This window comes from Hemibagrus wyckioides, unplaced genomic scaffold (assembly GCF_019097595.1).
Source record: "Hemibagrus wyckioides isolate EC202008001 unplaced genomic scaffold, SWU_Hwy_1.0 Contig32, whole genome shotgun sequence".
Taxonomy (NCBI): domain Eukaryota; kingdom Metazoa; phylum Chordata; class Actinopteri; order Siluriformes; family Bagridae; genus Hemibagrus; species Hemibagrus wyckioides.
Window position 1 is genome coordinate 53753 of NW_026690794.1, and position 21248 is coordinate 75000.

The 21248-nt window shown below is 40.0% G+C and overlaps 2 non-coding genes across 2 annotated transcripts; both read right to left on the reverse strand.

The window, feature by feature from the left end:
- Positions 1-8515: 8515 nt before the first annotated feature.
- On the reverse strand, positions 8516-8597 carry trnas-gcu (transfer RNA serine (anticodon GCU)). The gene has a single exon. It is a non-coding gene; the product is annotated as a tRNA-Ser (tRNA).
- A 326-nt stretch (positions 8598-8923) lies between these two features.
- Positions 8924-8996, reverse strand: trnaf-gaa (transfer RNA phenylalanine (anticodon GAA)). Its single transcript has one exon. It is a non-coding gene; the product is annotated as a tRNA-Phe (tRNA).
- Between the last annotated feature and the right edge of the window lie 12252 nt (positions 8997-21248).

Here is a 21248-nt window from a genome sequence, read left to right on the forward strand (position 1 = left end):
ACAACTTGCCTTTTGCCAACCGTGAAAGTGTCAGACTGCTCCTGTGGAGGCACTAACTTCATTATGTCACCATCTATACTCACTAGTATCTGTCTGTCTGTCCGCCTTTGTAATGATCCATTTAAATATGAATCAATATCAGAAATTTTAATTAAAGATCCTCACCAGCTTGACACCAGTTTCTCTTGCCCGCAGTAAGGTGTCCATTTTATCCACCTACAAACGTACACACACACACACACACATGAGGACTGAGGGAGTAGTGGGTGGGGCTTTGTTTTCCAAATGACCAAAGCTAACATGTTAAAGATATTTACGAATCTGATATGAAACACTTGCCATGTTGCTTGAATGTATATTTCTTGACTGTGTGTGTGTGTGTGTGTGTGTGTGTGTGTGTACACTTACCTTGGCTTGCAAGTGCTCGGGATCACTAATCATGTTCATGATCTTGAAATTGTTTTCTCCTTGCACAAGCATCAGAGTGATTTGTTTTGCATCATCTGCTACCAGTGGAAGCAAGTAATCATCTGCAAAGAGAGAGAGAAAGTGTGTGAGGTGTGTGAAAGAGCGAGAGAGAACAGAAACAGAGGCATCCGATCAGGTAGCATGGGTGGTGGGGCTCAGACTCTCTATAAACTGATATCAAGTACTAAAAACAAATGCAGTTGAAAGCAGGAGTTTGTAGATGTTTTCAGTGGACATGTGATGATAAAAGTGGAATAAAATGCTAAGCTGGAGAGCAGGAGTGTATACGAGCCGGATGTGTGTGTGTGTGTGTGTGTCTGTGTGTGTGTGTGTGTGTGTGTGTGTGTGTGTGAAATTCACAGGCCATCGTGATCTGGTCATCTAAATCTGCTGACTCTAACATATAGATCATCAGCCTCTTCTGGGGTGGTGGAAATTTAGGTACATCCTGGGAACACAGGATATTATTATTATTATTATTATTATTATTAATAATAATAATAATAATAATAATAATAATAATAATAATAATAATAATAATAATAATAATAATAATAATAATATTACTACACAATATAATAATCACACAATTAGATTAGTACCATAATCCTTCATACACTATCTTTAGCATGTAATATTAAGCATGCAGAATATTGTTATTGTTGTGTGTGTGTGCTTTTTGTTGTGTTTTGGACCTGAAGTGGAGCCGGAACTCTGATATCTGAGACAGCTTCCAGAGTTTCCTCTGGGGCAGCTGTCTCAGTAGCTTCCACTGGTGCAGTTGCTTCTACTGCTTCCACCCTGTCATCTGAGGCCACTGTCTTCACTGCTTCCACAGATCCCTCTGAGGCAGCTGTCTCAACAGATTCCTCAGAGTTCTCTGGGCCAGCAGTTTCAACAGCTTCCACATTGTTTACTGGGGCAGGGGATCCAGTGGCTTGGACCATCTGTGAGGCAGCAGTGTAGACAATCTGGCTGATGTCCTCTGAGGCAGATGCCTTGGTGCTTTGGACAGTGTCCTTTGTGCAAGGTGTCTCAAGGGTGCTCCTTTTGAACCAGGGAGGCAGCACTGGTTGGCGCAGTTTTGGTGGTACATTGTACAGTAATGGTGGGGCTCTACGCAGGCACTTTCTGTGGATGGTGTGGTCAATCTTCTTGATAAATTTGCGTGCCTCGACCTTGGGCTCCTCAGCCTTGTGTGCCTCCACCTTGGGCTCCTCGGCCCTGCGCGCCTCCACCTTGGGCTCCTCCCAAGACCTGAAGTACTCGATGGTGCTGTAACACAACAGAGAAGCTGCACTTAGAATCTAAACCCTGCTGTTAAAAGTTATGTCCTCGACAGCAAAATTACCACCAGATGTTGACTGAAATACCCTCATAAGACCAAACAAATCTCTGTTTCGACAATATAAAGAGTTCAATGCAATTAGTTTAAAAAGGAATGTTTAAAAAAGTTTAAAAAATCCTGACATTTGAACCCTGGCTGGTAAAAAGACACTAATTTACATGTGACTTACACTTGGCGGTCGTTCGGGAGTTTTCCGTTCAGCCGTTCCGCCGCCTCCGCTGACTCGTACTGAACGTACCCGAAGCCTTTTGATTCCACAACCTGCAGGAGAAACACAGCGTGTCAACACACAACAACACACTAATCATGAAACACAGATATTCAGCTATTCAGATATATATATTCATATATAACAGCTCAAAGCTCGAACCTTGCATGACACGATCCTCCCGAACACAGAGAAAGTGTCAAACAGGGAGGTGCAGTCAATGGACCAATCAAGGTTCCTGATGAATATGTTCCCTCCCTTGATGGGCTTGGCGGTGGGTTCCCAGTTAGACCACATGACACGCATGGGTCTCCCAGGAGGAGTTCAAAACTGAACATGTCAATGGCTCTCTCAGCTGAGGGAACAGAAATAAACCATTCATTTTTAATTAAAGTCTATTATAGTCTATATATAACTCATCCAAATATCTTTTCATATCTTTTTAGTACCATTTAAAACATGACCATATCCATATAGTAAAACTATAAAATACTACAGAAGTTACACATGTAGCCTTAAATCTGCTGCAAAAACAGGTAAGAAACAGTGTAGAAAAAAGAAAAGGTTTGTTTTACCGTCATCTCGATAGCGAAAGTTGACGTACGCGTATCTGAGAGGAGAGCCGGTCTTCCTGTCCCTGCAAATGTGGACAGATTGGACGTGTCCTGCAGGTCTAAATCTATTAGAAAGTATCACCTCTGATACTTCAGGGTGAAGATCTTTCACAAACAGTGCAGCCATTGTATAAAACAGTTAAAAGTGGTGAAATGCTGCTAAACGCTGTAAAATACTGCTAAACTCAGTGAAACCGCTGCTAAACGCTGTAAAAATACTGCTAAATGGTGTAAAATCGCTGTTACACAAGGGGCACTGTTTCTCTGTCAATAGCTAAAGGTGGTCTGAGGATGGTTGCTATGTACGTCATCAGGTGATGTTCAGAACAGAATTCAGAATTCTACATGATGCCAGTTGGTCACATGACCTCATGACATCATGTAAGCAGTTAACATTAAACAGTTAAGTTCCAAACCCCAATAATGAATCCAATTCAAAATGGCTTTTAATATTAATATAGAAACACTGTATAGGCCTGGACAGGAAAGAGGCTGAGCTGCAATTAATCCCCAAAAAACATTCACTGACTATATTTTCAATGCATAGATATTAACCTAACGTAAACACTACTCTTTCAAGCTGCATTTAAACTGCATTTTGGAAGGTCAAACTCCAGGACACTATTGAAGGTCACTATATGGAGAAAAATCTGAAATGTTTTCTTAAAAAAACATCATTTCTTTAATGAAGAAAGAAAGACATGAACATCTTGGATGACCAGGGGGTGAGGAAATTATCAGTAGATTTTTGTTCTGGAAGTGAACTTCTCCTTTAAAGGATCTGCTGCTAACATCTTGGTGCCATATACCACAGCACACCTTCAGGGATCTAGCAGAGTCCATGCCTTGACGGGTCAGGGCTGTTTTGGCAGCAAAAGGATGACCAAAACAATATTAGGCAGGTGGTCATGATGTTATGGGTAATTGGTGTAGAATTTTTTACTAATTAATGAGCATCTTTTGTTGTTGAGTTGCATCCAATATCGTGGAACATCACCGAAGCAAATTATCCACATTATTCCAGTTATAAAGGATCATGAAATCACCAAACTCTTGATTTTTTGCTCTTAAAGTTTTAGACCAAAATCTAAAACATATCCTGTTACTGAAAATAACACAAACAAACCTTATTAGAAAAACACTAAAACTGGAGACTCCTTCCAAATATATTACACATTTCCTCATGAAAAGCTTCAACATATCACCAGCCACACCCTTTTTATTAACGAATGAATCTGACCAATCAGAATCAAGCATTTACAACATTACTATAGGATACTGTAGCTCTGGAACAAAGCTGCACTTTTTATCCGTCACACACAGTTTACACAGATAGACTGTATTATTTGTAATGATGCTATAATTATCACATCAGCCAAATCAGGGTTCTCATACCCACCACATAAAGATCTTTTTCTCTGTCTCTCTCTCAGTATGTTTTAAGTACGTCAGGAGGAACAGTTTCAAATGATCAATTTTATATTTGGTCAGGCAAAAATGGCGATATACCTGTTTTTGCACAAAACACAGACTGATGCAAAGAGAATTTTCCTCAGACTTGTTAAATCAAGAATTTTAATTGATTTTAATTTCTACAGAAAGATGAATGATGTGAAGATGTTTGAGACAGTGTGGTGTCATGCTAATGCTCTGTGCTCTGTAGCAGAAGAGAAACCCTGCTTTGCACCAGAGCTAAACTAAATCCACCATTCACTGATGTGTCTTAACTTAATTTATTGAAATATTTTAAAATGTATTTATTGAATTACTGAGTCACCCTGATTTTACCACATATTATGTGACTTATGTGTAAATAAAAGGATTGTAAAAGTCAAAGTCTCTCTCTTTCTCTCTCTCTGTCTCTCATGGATAAGGACACCAGAAGAAGAAGAAACAGCAGCAACAAATAAATGACATTGTCCCCTATTCAGGGCTGACCACAGTTTAAAAACCCGTACTATGACGTCCTTCAGTTTTCGTGACACGGGTAAAGAAAATAATTGCTCAGTTCGATTCTGTGCATAATGACCCACAGGCATCGGGCAGTGATTATATATTTATACAAAAGCTGTACTTTTGTAATAAAAAGCATTTTTATTATATGTATGTTATATTTCTATAATGTATATTTTTAGCCTTTATATATTTTTATTTTACTCCTGCTTGGTCAAATCGTGGTCGTCATGGTTATGTTCAGAGTTGTCCACTAGAGGGCAGCAGAGATTTGGTCCCCCCCACCATATATACACAGGTGTATTTGAATAAATTAGAATATCATCGAAAAGTTGATTTATTTCAGTAATTCAATTCAACAAGTGAAACTCTATAGTATATAGATTCATTACACACAGACTGATATATTTTTTATATATTTTAAGTGTTTAATTTTTTTTAATTTTGATGATTATGGCTTGCATCTAATGAAAACCCAAAATTCAGAAAACTAGAATATTACACCAATAAAAAGCTAATTAAAAAAATGATTTTCAACACAGAAATGTTGGACTACTGAAAAGTATGAACATGTACAGCACTCAATACTTGGTCGGAGTTCCCTTTGCATGAATTACTGCAGCAATGCGGCGTGGCATGGAGACGGTCAGTCTGTGGCACTGCTGAGGTGTTATGGAAGCCCAGGTTGCTCTGATAGCGTCCTTCAGCTCTTCTGCGTTGTTGGGTCTGGTGTCTCGCATCTTCCTCTTCACAGTATCCCACTGATTCTCTATGGGATTTCTATGGGATTTCACAGGGTTTGCTGGCCAATCAAGCACATGGACACCATGGTCCTTAAACCAGATATTAGTACTTTTGGCAGTGTGGGCAGGTGCCAAGTCCTGCTGGAAAATGAAATCAGCATCTCCATAAAGCTGGTCAGCAGAATGAAGCATGAAGTGCTCTAAAACCTCCTGGTAGATGACTGTGGACCTGATAAAACACAGTGGACCAACACCAGCAGATGATACGGCTCCCCAAACCACTCCCCAAACTTTACACTGGACCTCAAGCAACTTTGGATTTTTTGCCTCTCCTCTCTTCCTTCAAACTCTGGGATCTTGATTTCCAAATGAAATGGAAAATTTATTTTCATCTGAAAAGAGGACTTTGGCCCACAGAGCAACAGTCCAGTCCTTTTTGTCCTTAGCCCAGGTAAGACACCTCTGATATCGTCTCTGGTTCAGGACTGGCTTGACACAAGGAATGCGACTGACTCCAGCTGCAGTCCACTCCTTGTGAATCTCCCCCAGATTCTTGAAGGGGCTTCGTTTCACAATCCTCTCAAGGCTGCGGTTATCCCTGTTGTTTCTGCACCTTTTCTATCACACTTTCTTTCCATTAAAATTTCATTAACGTGCTTGGACACAGAACATCCAGCTTCTTCAGCAATGACCTTTTGTGTCTTACCCTCCATGTGCAGGGTCTCAATGACCGTCTTCTGGATGTCTGTCAAGTCAGCAGTCTTCCCCATGACTGTGTAGCCTACTGGACCAGACTGAGAGACATTTAAAGGCTCAGGAAACCTTTGCAGGTATTTTAAGTTAATTAGCTGATTAGAGTGCGACACCATGAGTCTCCAATATTGAACTTTTTCACAATATTTAAATTTCTTTAAAATTTTAAATTCACAGTTTTAAAAATGGATTATTAATAGTCATGCACAGTTACTACAAGTTCTGAAATAATATTTATTTTTAATTTAACAGTTTTTTTAATTTTGACTGATTTCTCTCATTACTGCAACACCGTCCACAATTTACAAACATTTTTTCTTTATATTTTGAAGAAACCTGACATTTTTTCAAAATGACGTGACAAACCTGAGAGAACATCATTTTAAGATTCTGCACATGCATTTAAAATCAAAGTACTATATCTCTATTAATTAAATTAACATCTAATAATCATGAGTTTCGGTAATGAGGTTAATTATTTCGGTAATGATAATAAGTATACTAGTCTGAGATAATGCAGAAAGAAACAGATAATATTTACACAATCATGCATTCAAGTTCAAAACAGTTTTATTGTCCAGTGCTTCAAAAATACAAAAGCCAAAAATAAAAAAAATTAAGAAAAACATTAAAACAGGAATAAACAGGACAACATTTCAACGTTTACCTAAAAAACATGAAGCATTTTACCATGGCACTAAAAAATAACTGACCACTGTCTTTTTTTCTTTTCATGTTGCTTCTTAGTCAGCTCTTCAGTTTTCTTTATTTTTCCAGTTTGTTTTCGTTTTTGATTCCTGGAAGCGGAAAGAAAGCATTACATTGAATTAGTCTCATAACATGGGGAAAAAACATTTTATGTATACGTGTGTGTGTGTTCTATACTGGGCCTGAAGTTGTGGGGTGGGGTAGAGCTTAATTTTGAAACGTGGACTGGCGGTCCATATCCTCCACCTCCTGTTGAGGTGGCTTGCTCATATGTGTGTGCATATACACTATATTGCCAAAAGTATTCGCTCACCCATCCAAATAATCAGAATCAGGTGTTCCAATCACGTCCATGGCCACAGGTGTATAAAATCAAGCACCTAGGCATGCAGACTGTTTTTACAAACATTTGTGAAAGAATGGGTCGCTCTCAGGAGCTCAGTGAATTCCAGCGTGGAACTGTGATAGGATGCCACCTGTGCAACAAATCCAGTCGTGAAATTTCCTCGCTCCTAAATATTCCACAGTCAACTGTCAGCTGTATTATAAGAACGTGGAAGTGTTTGGGAACGACAGCAACTCAGCCACGAAGTGGTAGGCCACGTAAACTGACGGAGCGGGGTCAGCGGATGCTGAGGCGCATAGTGCGAAGAGGTCGCCAACTTTCTGCAGAGTCAATCGCTACAGACCTCCAAACTTCATGTGGCCTTCAGATGAGCTCAAGAACAGTGCGCAGAGAGCTTCATGGAATGGGTTTCCATGGCCGAGCAGCTGCATCCAAGCCATACATCACCAAGTGCAATGCAAAGCGTCGGATGCAGTGGTGTAAAGCACGCCGCCACTGGACTCTAGAGCAGTGGAGACGCGTTCTCTGGAGTGACGAATCGCGCTTCTCCATCTGGCAATCTGATGGACGAGTCTGGGTTTGGCGGTTGCCAGGAGAACGGTACTTGTCTGAGTGCATTGTGCCAAGTGTAAAGTTTGGTGGAGGGGGGATTATGGTGTGGGGTTGTTTTTCAGGAGCTGGGCTTGGCCCCTTAGTTCCAGTGAAAGGAACTCTGAATGCTTCAGCATACCAAGACATTTTGGACAATTCCATGCTCCCAACTTTGTGGGAACAGTTTGGAGATGGCCCCTTCCTCTTCCAACATGACTGTGCACCAGTGACCAAAGCAAGGTCCATAAAGACATGGATGACAGAGTCTGGTGTGGATGAACTTGACTGGCCTGCACAGAGTCCTGACCTCAACCCGATAGAACACCTTTGGGATGAATTAGAGCGGAGACTGAGAGCCAGACCTTCTCGTCCAACATCAGTGTGTGACCTCACAAATGCGCTTCTGGAAGAATGGTCAAAAATTCCTATAAACACACTCCTAAACCTTGTGGACAGCCTTCCCAGAAGAGTTGAAGCTGTTATAGCTGCAAAGGGTGGACCGACTTCATATTGAACCCTATGGATTAGGAATGGGATGTCACTTAAGTTCATATGCGAGTCAAGGCAGGTGAGCGAATACTTTTGGCAATATAGTGTATGTTACAGCATGTGTGTCCAACCAGCATGGGAATGCAGCCCAAGGTTGTGAAACACTTATGCCGAGTTCACACTGCACGATTTTCAAAGTAGTCGGATCACTGTTGTTTTCATGCTGCACGACTGTCTGGGGGAGCATTCAGTTGCTGCTGTGTGGCGCATAGCGGTAAAGGGGAAGCACACGCACGACGAGGGTGGGACTCGAACCCACGCGTGCAGAGCACAATGGATTAGCAGTCCATCGCCTTAACCTCTCGGCCACCTCGTCAGGTGGCAGCGCTTCCAAGGAGCCTTGTCAAAAGCAGGGGTTTTCTAATGGCGTGCAGGCTAGGAGGGTACCTTTCAATGATTTGTATGCAGGTATTGAGGCATGCGGTCACGTAAACTGAAGGGTGCAGGCTAAGCGTTCAACAAGAACCTAAGAGTTCTGTAGCATGCGAGTTTTTCTGCTCTCGTCTCGGACCAGGGGGCTTTCAGACCTTTTACCTTTCAGGGGCTTTCAGACCTTTATCCTGCACTATTTCCACGTTTTGCTGTTTTCAAGTCTGAGGCATAAGTTGCAGAACTGTGCTGGTGGACTACACTGCCTCCAGCTGCCGAAACCCGGGATCGAACCAGGGACCTTTAAATCTTCAGTCTAACGCTCTCCCAACTGAGCTATTTCAGCACCTCTGTCAGGGCTCTCCTGTACGTGTGAGTGAGCAGGTTTTTGTCGGCACGACTGCGCACCACGTCCAGACCGGTGAGGCAAACTTCTTTAGAAAGCGGTAGAGCTTTTTCCTTAAGGGCATAGACAGAAGGCATGGTTGCCTTACACCACTCAAATCCCACGCTACCTGAGGGCGGCGGTGGGGTTACGCATGAGTGGTAAGAAGATGACCGAGTCATTCGGCCAGACAAGGAGGAAGCCTGGCACGGGCACTACAAATGGTCTGCCGTGCGACTAACACGCCTTCCACTTCACCAGCTCTACAGGAGACATCTAACCGTTCCCAAGGAAGGAGGGAGCTCGGCCTTGGCTCGCGGCCGGTCACTGACCTTGAATGGTCTCGGCTTAAGGCCCCGTGGTCAACCGCCACCCCTGTAGCCATGGGCGGAAGGAACGCTTCTGCTTAAAGAAGAATAAGAAATGTGTTTGAATCCACATTTTCTAAAGGTGACTATATTATTATTACTATTATTTTTTAAATTCTTTTTTAACCAGTCTACTCTGATAAAAATATTCAGCCTGATCTACCTAATAAAAATAATTATGTAGTTCAAGTAAGACTAGTCTTTGTATTTATTACTTAATTTTCTATATGTAAGAAATACTTCTTGCTCTAAATTTCTGCATTTCCTTAGTCATTGTTTTGGGTTTGCTCTACTTAACTTTGAGAGTTTTAAAAGTGTATTTTTTATTGAAACTTAAACCAAATTTTTTTTAAAGCTTCCATATTACTTAACTTTGAGTGGACCCTACTTTGTTTTTCTAAATGTACTAGTCACATTTGAAAGTTACATTTACTCCCATTTTCTGGTCAGGAACTAGGCATTTCCTATGCATTACAGGTAAAATATGAATTGTGTAATTATGCATTTTGAAATGCAACTTCACCCAGCACAAGAATAAAAGGAAGGAGATTTTTTATTATATGCACACACTCATGAACAGTCAGTTCTTCCAAAATGCACTTGGTCCTGAATTTACACAACATGAAATAAAGTAAATACCAGATTTAACAAAACAACAACCACAGAGTAGTGCGACATGCATTGGGAGAACCTGAGAAAATGCTGTTTAACATGAACAACTGTAAAACAGGGAGCTTACTGTGACTACCTTCACTGACATCTGTATGGCTTTTAGGTTTGCAAGCTGACCCTGAGACTATGTACCTTAGAGGAAATGTTTTGTTCACATCCTGATTTTAGCACAGGGTTCTCAATCGTGGAGATCAAGGACCCCTGCCCTGTCCACTACAGATGACATAAACCAGGAGTCTTCAGTGAATCAGAAGCATGAAGACACCATCTGAGTCTCACTTCCACCATGAGAGTGAAGTGGGGAAAGACAATGTGAACAGGTATACAGAGCACTGATTAAATACAGTATATATTTATGACTCAGGTTTAGGATCTAGATGATAATATGTGTGGATGGGAGTATTCTACCTAATCTGGGGCATGAAGAGCTAATTGTGAGTGTTAGAGGAGCTAAACACGCAGCGCTAGCATGAGCATGTGAACTGAGTGCGCCATAGATTGGAAGGAAAACGGAACATCCACCAAAATATCCCCTTCTCAAATTTCAGACTCATCACCTATGTCAACTTACTTCACATCCAGTACAGTAGGTGGCGATAATGATCCTAAGGAGTTATTCGCCATTAAACAAGAAGAAGAAAAAGAAGCAGCTCGACTCTCTGCTTGTCCGTCCATCAGTACCCAAAAGTAAAAAAATAAAAAAATATATATTTAGCTGCACCCCGAAACTGGAATGCCCGCAAACCACACATCAAGATAATAACTGAACTAACAAGTCAACACCAACAGAAAGTTTCAGTCAACAGGACCAAGCTAGCTATTGGCATTAGCGATTAGCATTAGCTGCTAGCGCTAATGCTATTGGTGCATAGAATATGTCATTTATTCATTAGCAATATTACAAAAAGGCACCAAAGCGCGTGACATTAGACATCATTCTCACAAACTCCCGACTGGTTTTCATGACAAGTATCTAGACAACAATATCAAGTGTGGTGTCATTTCTTGTTAGCATATTAGCCACAGCTACGAGCTAAAAGTGAACATGCTATACACTCACCGGGCTTTCGGCAAGAAAAGTAGCCCAATATCTCGTACGGCTTCCAAGAAGTTGTGGTTAATTCATTTTAATTCAAACCCAATTATTTTTCCAATACCACTTATCAATTATTTGTACCAATCACAGGCTTAGTAATGGCACAGACCAAGCTAGCGATTAGCATTAGCGATTAGCTGCTAACGCGATTGGCGTATAAAATATGCCATTTATTCATTAGCAATGTTACAAAAAGGCATCAAAGCGCGTGACATTAGACATCATTCTCACAAACTCCCGACTGGTTTTCATGACAAGTATCTAGACGACAATTTTATAATATATATAATAATTATAATAATATTAATCCTCAATATTCTTGAATGGAGGCTTGTGCTCTAGTCATCTCTTAATTTTGCAAATTTCTCAAAATTTGCATTAGTCCACCCTCACAGGTTTTTTTTTTAACATTTCACATGCTGAAAGTCTGAATTTGTCAAATGTCAGATTCATTCAATCACCGCAAAACAAAAGACTTGAAGAAACCAACTCGGGTAAAACAACAAATTCTGTGACCACATTAATAATCTGGGATTTTTCTTCAACTGCATTTTTTCCTATTTAAAATATAGAAAGTAAACAGAAGTTAATTTAAGATTCTGTACTCTTTCTAGGTGTCTATTTAAAGGTCAGATTTTCCTCATGTCTGATCTTTTTTACTGAAGCATGTGTTCAAGTGACACACTGATGCATTTGATCTAAAATGACTTGTAAGGTTTTGCATAAACTTGTGGTGTCCATGCAGCTCACATGCACACACTCATTTAAAGCAAAAAAGGCAACATGCTAAATGCTAGAAACTCAGAAAGCATAAATTTCAAAGATTTGACTTCAGGTTGTTGTCAAATAATATAATCTGTAAAACAAATTAATGTATTAAATAAAAAAAAATGGCATTTGGACCCCACTATATATATTATTATGGCCTTAGCAAGGCTATAAAGTGTCCACCTTTTATATATTTCTTTTCTGTTTTGTACATTCCTTATTTTGAAGGCTAGTGTATTAATTTAAGTGTGTTCATTTTTGACAGAAATGGCCTCAATGTGTCTTAAAATGTGTGTGTTACAGTGTGATCATGTATAACAGTGCACAGGTATAAATGTGATTCACAGGATGAATGTCATGTCATATGCACAGACAGTGTACAATGCACAGTGTGTTCACAGCCTGTGCATATGATTGCAACAGAGCATAGAAATAGAAATCACATTCATTTAACTAACATTGTGTGTGTAATAATCGGGAGACTTCGCTGGAAGCAGGGACCAAACCCAGATCTCTGTGGTCGTCTCCAAAGTAGAAACATGCCCTAACACGCCCTCAGTCACATGTCCTAACACGCCCTCAGTCACATGACGTCAGTAACACGCCCTCAGTCACATGTCCTAACACGCCCTCAGTCACATGTCCTAACACGCCCTCAGTCACATGACGTCAGTCACATGACGTCAGTCACACGCCGTCAGTCACATGACCTCAGTCACACGCCGTCAGTCACATGACCTCAGTCACAGCTGGTAAATAACACCTGAATAGCAGTGAATAAACCCCTAACTAGACACTAATAATCAATTAAGTAATTATTAACTAATAATCGCTGCTATTAAAACTGATCAGAACTAAAGGTTGTGAAGTCTAAATGTACAAACTACAACAACATGACAGAAGTACACCCAATCAATACAGGAGCTTTCTGAACTAATAGATTTGATCAGATCATTAATCTCCAGCTTTTTTGGACAAACTCTTGCTAAATGTCATGCATGTGCACACCGGACACGGCACGTGCTTTTGCAGCTCACGGTCTCGCGCTCGTGCCGCTGTCCGGTCAGTAACCCCTCTGTCAGAAATACACCGTCTTTCTCATGGCATATGCAGGACTAAAACCCTACATGGGGAGCAGAAGCACGGTCTTGGTGCCGGACGAGAATCAGGGATCGATCCACTAACATTAGTGTCTGTCACAGTATCTTTAGGAAGCAGAAATCTGTACATTTCTAGTGCACAAGGCGCAGTCTCTGCTACTAGCTCGTGTGTAGCTAGCCTGAACTAGCTAATGTTAGCTAAATTAGTATTAGGGAGAAACTACGTGTTAAAAGGACGATAATAAAAAAGGAGAACTAGAACAAAAACCTTAACGTGTTTTCTCATCACCTTTGTTGCCATCATCTTCACTGAACTGCTACAAATCTACACAACAACAGCAGAACTTTATAGAACAGGACTCTCCAACCTGTTTTCCTTTAAGAGCTACTTTGACTAAATGGATAATGTTTTCGTTTAGATCATTAAATTAGAGTTTTAAACACTTGTCAGTTTGAAGACACAAAAAATCTCTCTTACCTCAGTCTGAAAGTGTGAACCGTCTCCAAAGTAGAAATGATCAACCCTTCAGCAGTCCCACGTCACTGTTCTGATTCTGTAATGTCAGAACATTTCCATGGTAACCAGGGGCGTGGCTAGGGCTAATCCTTATCAATAGGTCTCGAGACCGGAAAGACTTTAATCCAGCCCTGAATGTTTTATATAGCGTCAAATCCGCGCCATAAATATCGTACTCATAAAAATAAATAAAACACGTGAATCACAAGGATGCTAGTTTGTTCTTTCCAGCATGCTAGTGTTTGTTATTCCAAAAATCACGCGTAGAATTTTATGCAGATTAGGGGGCGGGATAAAAGTCCCTATTGGTCCACTGCTCAACCTACTGCCCTATCACAGCCTATCAGTAAAGGACGTCACTGACGCGCTACTCTGCCGGTTAGTGTTTGAACCTGTCTTAATCAAGTGAGAAGATTTAATTAATCCGTTTCTTAAATGTGTGTCTATTGTAGTATCGTGTCAAACTTCCTGTTATTAGAAGTATAATAACCCTGTTCCTGTTATTAAGAGTATTTTAATGAACTGGACAAGTGTATCATTGTACAATCATTAGCATCATAGCATAACATTATTGTTGCTCAAACAGTAGAGTAGTGCGCTAACAGCACTAAGCTCATGTGTTCAGTTTCATCATGATGAAATGTAGAGCTTTAAAGTAATGTCATTCACTTTGTGTTTACTCTGATCTCTGTATTAACCCAGACTCTTAATCAGAGTCCTGTATCACCATATCCACAGGTTCAGGTCAGTTAGATACAGGGTCAGATACAGGCTCAGATCAGTCAGATACAGGCTCAGGTCAGTCAGATACAGGGTCAGATACAGGCTCAGATCAGTCAGATATAGGGTCAGGTCAATCAGATACAGGCTCAGGTCAATCAGATACAGGGTCAGATACAGGCTCAGGTCAGTCAGATACAGGGTCAGATACAGGGTCAGGTCAGTCAGATACAGGCTCAGATACAGGGTCAGGTCAGTCAGATACAGGCTCAGGTCAGTCAGATACAGGCTCAGATACAGGGTCAGGTCAGTCAGATACAGGGTCAGGGGCTGCAGGATCAGAGACGGACACATGCACTAATCAGGACATGGCCATTCCAGAAACCAGGAAAGATAAAAGCTTTAGTCTGAATGTTCAGGGCTGCCATTACAGCAGTGTTCTTGCTTATACAAGATCTACATGTTTGATATATAAAATACAGTTGTTGGTTTGTTTTTTTTGCATAATGTTTTTAAAGTATTTGACTCTGCACTTCTGTTTCTGCCCATTGCAGTAGTTTTATCATTTATAATAAGTTTTTTTTAAGTTTTTGTAATTCTGTGTCAAGGGCTGTTACTGCTAGTTCTGTCCTATGTTGAAAAAAAGAAAGAAATAAAATAAAGTTTTATTAAAGCGGTGAGTGTTACTGTTTCATATTAAGGCCAGAGAGAGAGAGAGAGAGAGAGAGAGAGCTGTTTATTCATATTAACAATGGCTTCTTGTCAGAGTCAAGCTCAAAACAACTCTTTAAATTAGAAATGATTTCTAGACTCTTTATTTATGTCTGTGTGTTAGAGACAGATCAACATCATTATGGAGTTGCATGCCACCATAAAAGCTGCAGAAGGATTTAGGGTTAAATGCATTGCAAAATGATGCTATAAATGTAATTAAAACACATTTTTTCCACAATTTGCTGCACATAGTTTAAAACTAATAAATACAGATCTCTTCCAAAGTCTCAGGATGGGGAGTTTGGGTCAGTGTGTGTCCTAAACTGTGCCTGTGGTCACAGCATCCATTCAGTCTCTGTAAGCACAACCCCAGCACTCTGCTCCTCTAGAAAGAAAGCACCATGTCCTCCACACCTACACAAAACAACTGGGGTCATTTAACAACCATTTTAGACATATTATACCTGATTCCTTGGACAATAAGGGCATCTAACTAACGTATACATTGATATGGATTACATGTAGCTGTGTGGAATCGCCCATCTTCTCACTTGCTTAAGACTAGCGATGTGTCGTTCATTTTGAACGAATCTTTCCCATGACTCGAGAACATCGAGTCGTCTCGGGGAGTGATTTGTTCATATTGTGTTCACCGCGCATGCGCAACATCGCATAAGATCAGTAAACAGAAAAGATTAGTTCACCTTTCGAGTCTTCGGGTTCGAGTCTTTCGTTTTTGTACCGTGACATGACCGCTTTATTGGATACAGAAATGAGTTCATTCTCAACCGTCCTTACAGTTTTTTTACTTTTACTTTCATGTGATGCATTATAGCTTTTTATTTCCTACAGTCTATAAATGTGTGAATATCTGTCATTATGGTTCTTTTCCATAACACTGAATGTTTTAATAAAGAGTTGGTTAATGCTTTAAACTTCATTAGGGAAAATCATTCATTCTTTTCTTTCTTTCTTTCTTTCTTTCTTTCTTTCTTTCTTTCTTTCTTTCTTTCTTTCTTTCTTTCTTTCTTTCTTTCTTTCTCTTATTTATCTACTTACTTTTATTTTATTTTATTTATCAACTTACTGTTTATTTATTCTATGTATTATTTATCTGAATAAACATCAGCTAACCCTGCAGTGTAGAAAATAGAAATGTATAAATTCATGCATAAATCTGAGTGTTGTTTTTAATCCATATGCAGTTATTTAATAATATAGATTGCCTGTGTAACCTACACCTTTGTAACATAGCATATTATAACAATGTACAAACTCTTGAATTGTTGTTTATTGTTTATTTTTATTCATAAAGATTTATAGCAAAGGAAATAACTATCCCAAAATGAATTTAAATAAAATCAGTGAAAACTCAAGCAAACTATAACGCCACAGAGCCTAATAGTCATTACCATTTAACTTTTGCAATATAAAGCCTAAAACAATATTGAACAACAAATTGGGCTTTTAAATTATTTAGAGATTGTCTGTGTAACATACACACTCTTGAATTATTACAAAACTGGAAGCTTGGAAAACTGGAAATTGAAGCTTTTCTGCTGCTGTCCCAGGTGGTAAATTCATGTCACAGCCAATTTAAATTTATTAAAACGTTTGTCAGGAACGGGGTTCGAATCCCACTCAGTGCAAATGAATGAAATTTTTTAACTGAGTGAAAATTGCTGCAATGCTACAAAAAAATGCTGCATACGGCTTTGTGAACTATAAGCACAAAGACAGCATGCAGTTCATGAAAGAGTTTATGTAAACACACATTTATGAATAATATATAATGAATTCTGTAAATAGAGACACAACAACAAAGAAATCAGTGTTTATCAATCAATTTATTTATTTGACATTTTTAACACTAAAGAGCAATCGAAACAAAAGTCACAAAAAATGTGAAAAAACACACACCAGAGACTGCACACACACATATATACATATTATTGCAAACTTTAAACACTAATTAATTTAATACACATTAAAATAAAGACAAAATATATACAAAATATATCTAAAAATAAATACAAATTCTATCTGAAAATATATAGAAAAGTCTGTGTACACTACCAGTCAAAAGTTTGGACACACCTTTTAATTCAATGTTTTTTGTTTAGGGATTTATTTTCTACATCCTAGAACAATACTGGAGATTTCAAAACTATGAAATAACACACATGGACTTAAGTAATCCATATGTAACGACAACAAAAAACAGTCAGTTGTTATTTTAAGACACGAAGGTCAGGTGTTCTGGAATAGTTCTTGCAAGAACAGTATTGTCAAGTGCATTTGCAAAACCCATCAAGCACCATGATGAAACTGGCTCACATGAAGACCATCCCAGTAAAGCAAGACCAAAACTTACCTCTGCTGCAGAGGAGAAGTTCATTTAGAGTTACCAGCCTCAGAAATCACCAATTAACAGCACCTCAGATTAGAGCCGTTATGAAGGCTTCACAGAGCATCAGTAGCAGACATGTCTCAATAGCAACTGTTCAAAGGACATTATTCTGGATTTTGGCCACCTTCAGCATTGTTTTACAATGTAGAAAGAAATAAACATCAAGAAAGACCATGGAATTAGAAGGAGTGTCCAAACTTTTGACTGGTAGTGTATATGTGGACTGTTCGGACCCTGCTTTAGTTCCATCTTACAAAACCTACACGGGCGTCCGACATGGTCAAAAGTCAAAGAAGCTTTATTACCATATATAGCTGATGCAGTACACTGTGAAATGAAACAACGTTCCTCCTGAACCAGAGGTCCTATACTACAAGTATACAACTATACTACAAGGTGCATTCTTTAGAAACTAAACATACAACATAAGTGCACAGGATGACAAGACAAGACAGTGCAGACAAACAAGACACATAACGCTGACGCAAAAGAATAGTGTTTGACCGTGAGTGCAAAGAGATACAAATATTAAAGTGACGTGTACATGTGAACAAGAAATATGTGTGTGTGTGTGTGTGTGTGTGTGCTGTTCAACAGTCTGGTTGTGTCGGTCTGAATGCTTCAGTACCTCTTTCCGGATGGCAGAAGGGTGAAGAGTGTGTGTGAGGGGTGTGTGGGGTCGTCCACAATGCTGTTTGCTTTACGGATGCAGCATGTGGAGTACATGTCCATAATAGAGGGAAGAGAGACGCTGATGATCTTCTCAGCTGATGGTGAGCTTCAGGCCTCTTACGTTTCTGCAGTCTTTTCTCCTCCACCTGTTGCTTGGTAGATGCAAGTTCTCTCTGAAAGAACTCAGGTGGTATGGAGAGGGCAGCAGAAGGCACTGCAAGATACGAAATCTTGTCAGGCATTTGTGTATAAGAATATAAAAGGTTTTAAATACTCCATTCTTACATTACCTTTTACTTTTAACTTTAGTGATTAATGCACAACAGATGAGATGAGATGAGATGAGATGAGATGAGATGAGATGAGATGAGATGAGATGAGATGAGATGAGATGAGATGAGATGAGATGAGATGAGATGAGATGAGATGAGATGAGATTATTTGTGTGTATTATGATGACAGGCTTTTCCCTTCAGGGGTCGCCACAGCCAATCATCTCTCTCCACCTATCCCTATCTTCTGCATCCCCAACACTTGCACCCACTAGCTTCATATCCTCATTTATTACATCCATATACCTCCTCTTTGGCCTTCCTCTTTTCCTCCTGCCTGGCAGCTCCATGTCCAACATTCTCCTACCAATATACTCACTCTCCCTCCTCTGAACATGTCCAAACCATCTTAATCTGTCCTCACTAACTTTGTCCCCCAAACCTCCAACATGAGCTGTCCCTCTGATGTACTCATTCCTAATCCTGTCCAACCTTGTCACTCCCAAAGAGAACCTCAACATCTTCAGCTCTGCTACCTCCAGCTCTGACTCCTGTCTCTGTCTCAGTGATACTGTCTCTAAACCGTACAGCATGGCCGGTCTCACCACTGTCCTCTACACCTTCCCCTTGATTCTTGCTGAAATTTTTCTATCACACAGAACTCCCGACACCTTTCTCCACCCATTCCAACCTGCCTGCACTCGCTTCTTTACCTCTATCCCACACTCTCCATTACTCTGGACTGTTGACCCCAAGTACCTAAACTCCTGTACCTTCTTCACCTCTTCACCCTGTAATCTTACTGTTCCACTTCCCTCCCTTTCATTCACACACATGTACTCAGTCTTACTACGACCAAGTTTCATTCCTCTTCTCTCCAGCGCAAACCTCCACCTCTCCAGGTTTTCCTCCACCTGCTCCCTGCTCTCACTAGAGATCACAATGTCATCTGCAAACATCATTGTCCAAGGAGACTCCCGTCTGACCTCCTCTGATAACTGGTCCATCACCATAGCAAACAGGAAGGGGCTCAGAGCCGATCCCTGATGCAGTCCCACCTCCACTTTGAAATCCTCTGTCTGCCCTACAGCACACCTCACCACTGTCCTGCTCCTCTCATACATGTCCTGCACCACTCTGACATACTTCTCTGCTACTCCTGACTTCCTCATACAGTACCACAGCTCTTCTCTTGGCACCCTGTCATACGCTTTCTCCAAGTCTACAAACACACAGTGCAACTCTCTCTGACCATCCGTATACTTCTCCATCAACATTCTCAGAGCAAAAATTGCATCTGTTGTGCTCTTTCTGGGCATGAAGCCATACTGCTGCTCACAAATTTCCACTACCTTCCTTAACCTAGCTTCCACTACTCTTTCCCATAGCTTCATTGTATGGCTCATCAACTTTATCCCCCTATAGTTGCTGCAACTCTGCACGTCACCCTTATTCTTAAAGATCGGCACTAATACACTAATAACTTTCTGAGGCTGTGGCATTTAAGCAGCCCAGCAGGCCCAATGTGCCATAAAAACATTTCCCACACCGTTGCACCACCTCCACCAGCCTGGACTGTTTTAAATAGTAGATTATAGAAATGATTTTAAACCTCTCTTTTCTCTCTCTTGAAGTGAACATGATTGCATGTAGCCAGTTCACCTGATTGCATGTTTTGGGGAGCAGGGAGGAGGAAGAAACTGACACAAACATGATCATGTAGATCATGTAGAATGGGATTACATTTTTTTATGTGCTACAGAAATTTGGTTTTGGCAACACATTCATTTCCTGGATTAAAATTTTATATTCCTTCCCAGTCTCCTCAGTTTGGACAAATGGAGTATCTTCCTCTTATTTCCCCTTGAAACGTGGCACAAGACAGGGCTGCCCACTTTCACCTTTGCTTTTTGCATTGGTAATTGAACCCTTAGCAATTGCCATTCATACTGAACAATTGGGAGAGCTGGTACAGTTCACAAAATCTCAGAATGATTTTGCTCGCTGGTCAGCTCTCCCCATTTCTCTGGCTGGTCGTTTAAACTCAGTAAAGATGAACATTTTGCCTAGATTTCTGTATTTATTTTAGTGTGTTCCAATTTTTATATCTAAAACTTTCTTTAAGACTTTAAAACAACACATCTCATCTTTTATTTGGAACAAATGACCAGCCAGAATCTGCGGGGAAATACTTTTAAAACCAAAAAAAAAAGTACTTGAGTACTTTGTACAGCGGGTCAAATTGACCCGAAGATAACAGGAGGGTTAAATGATTGGAGTTTTTAGAGAAACAATAATCAGAAAGAGGACATTCTTAAAAAAGAGAGATTTGATTTGAAACCTGAACTGCTATCAGGGCCATGCTGAACACCTTCTGACCAATCCAAATCAAGTATAAATTTTAATGTCAATACTGCACATAATTATCAAATAAAAGTCTATCCAGCTGTTATGCAAAAGTCTGTAATAATGTTTCTCTTAAGCGTTTTAATTAAAATCTATATTTTGGTGTAATTTATACACATTGATTTGTCCATCATGACTTTTGGAGGCTTTATTATGTCCAGTTTATAATGAAACAGCAAAAGACTTTGAAAATCATCTGTCATTTTCTGATCATGTTAAATATCAACACAACTAGACTGAAATATACAGGAAAAATATCTACTAGTTTCCTGTCAGGGTTGTGACTTTTTCTGGCCACTAGAGACCCCCACTGCCTTTTTGTTGGTTTCCAGTCTCTGTCATTATGTCTAATAGGTGTCACCTGTGCTTTGTTTAGGTTTGTGTATTTAAGTACAGAGTAATGAGAGTGTTTCTGTATGAGTGTGTGATGTACAGAGCAGTATGGCATCCTTGGCTTATGGCTGCATGGAGACATACAGTAGGGTCTGATTGGCTTTT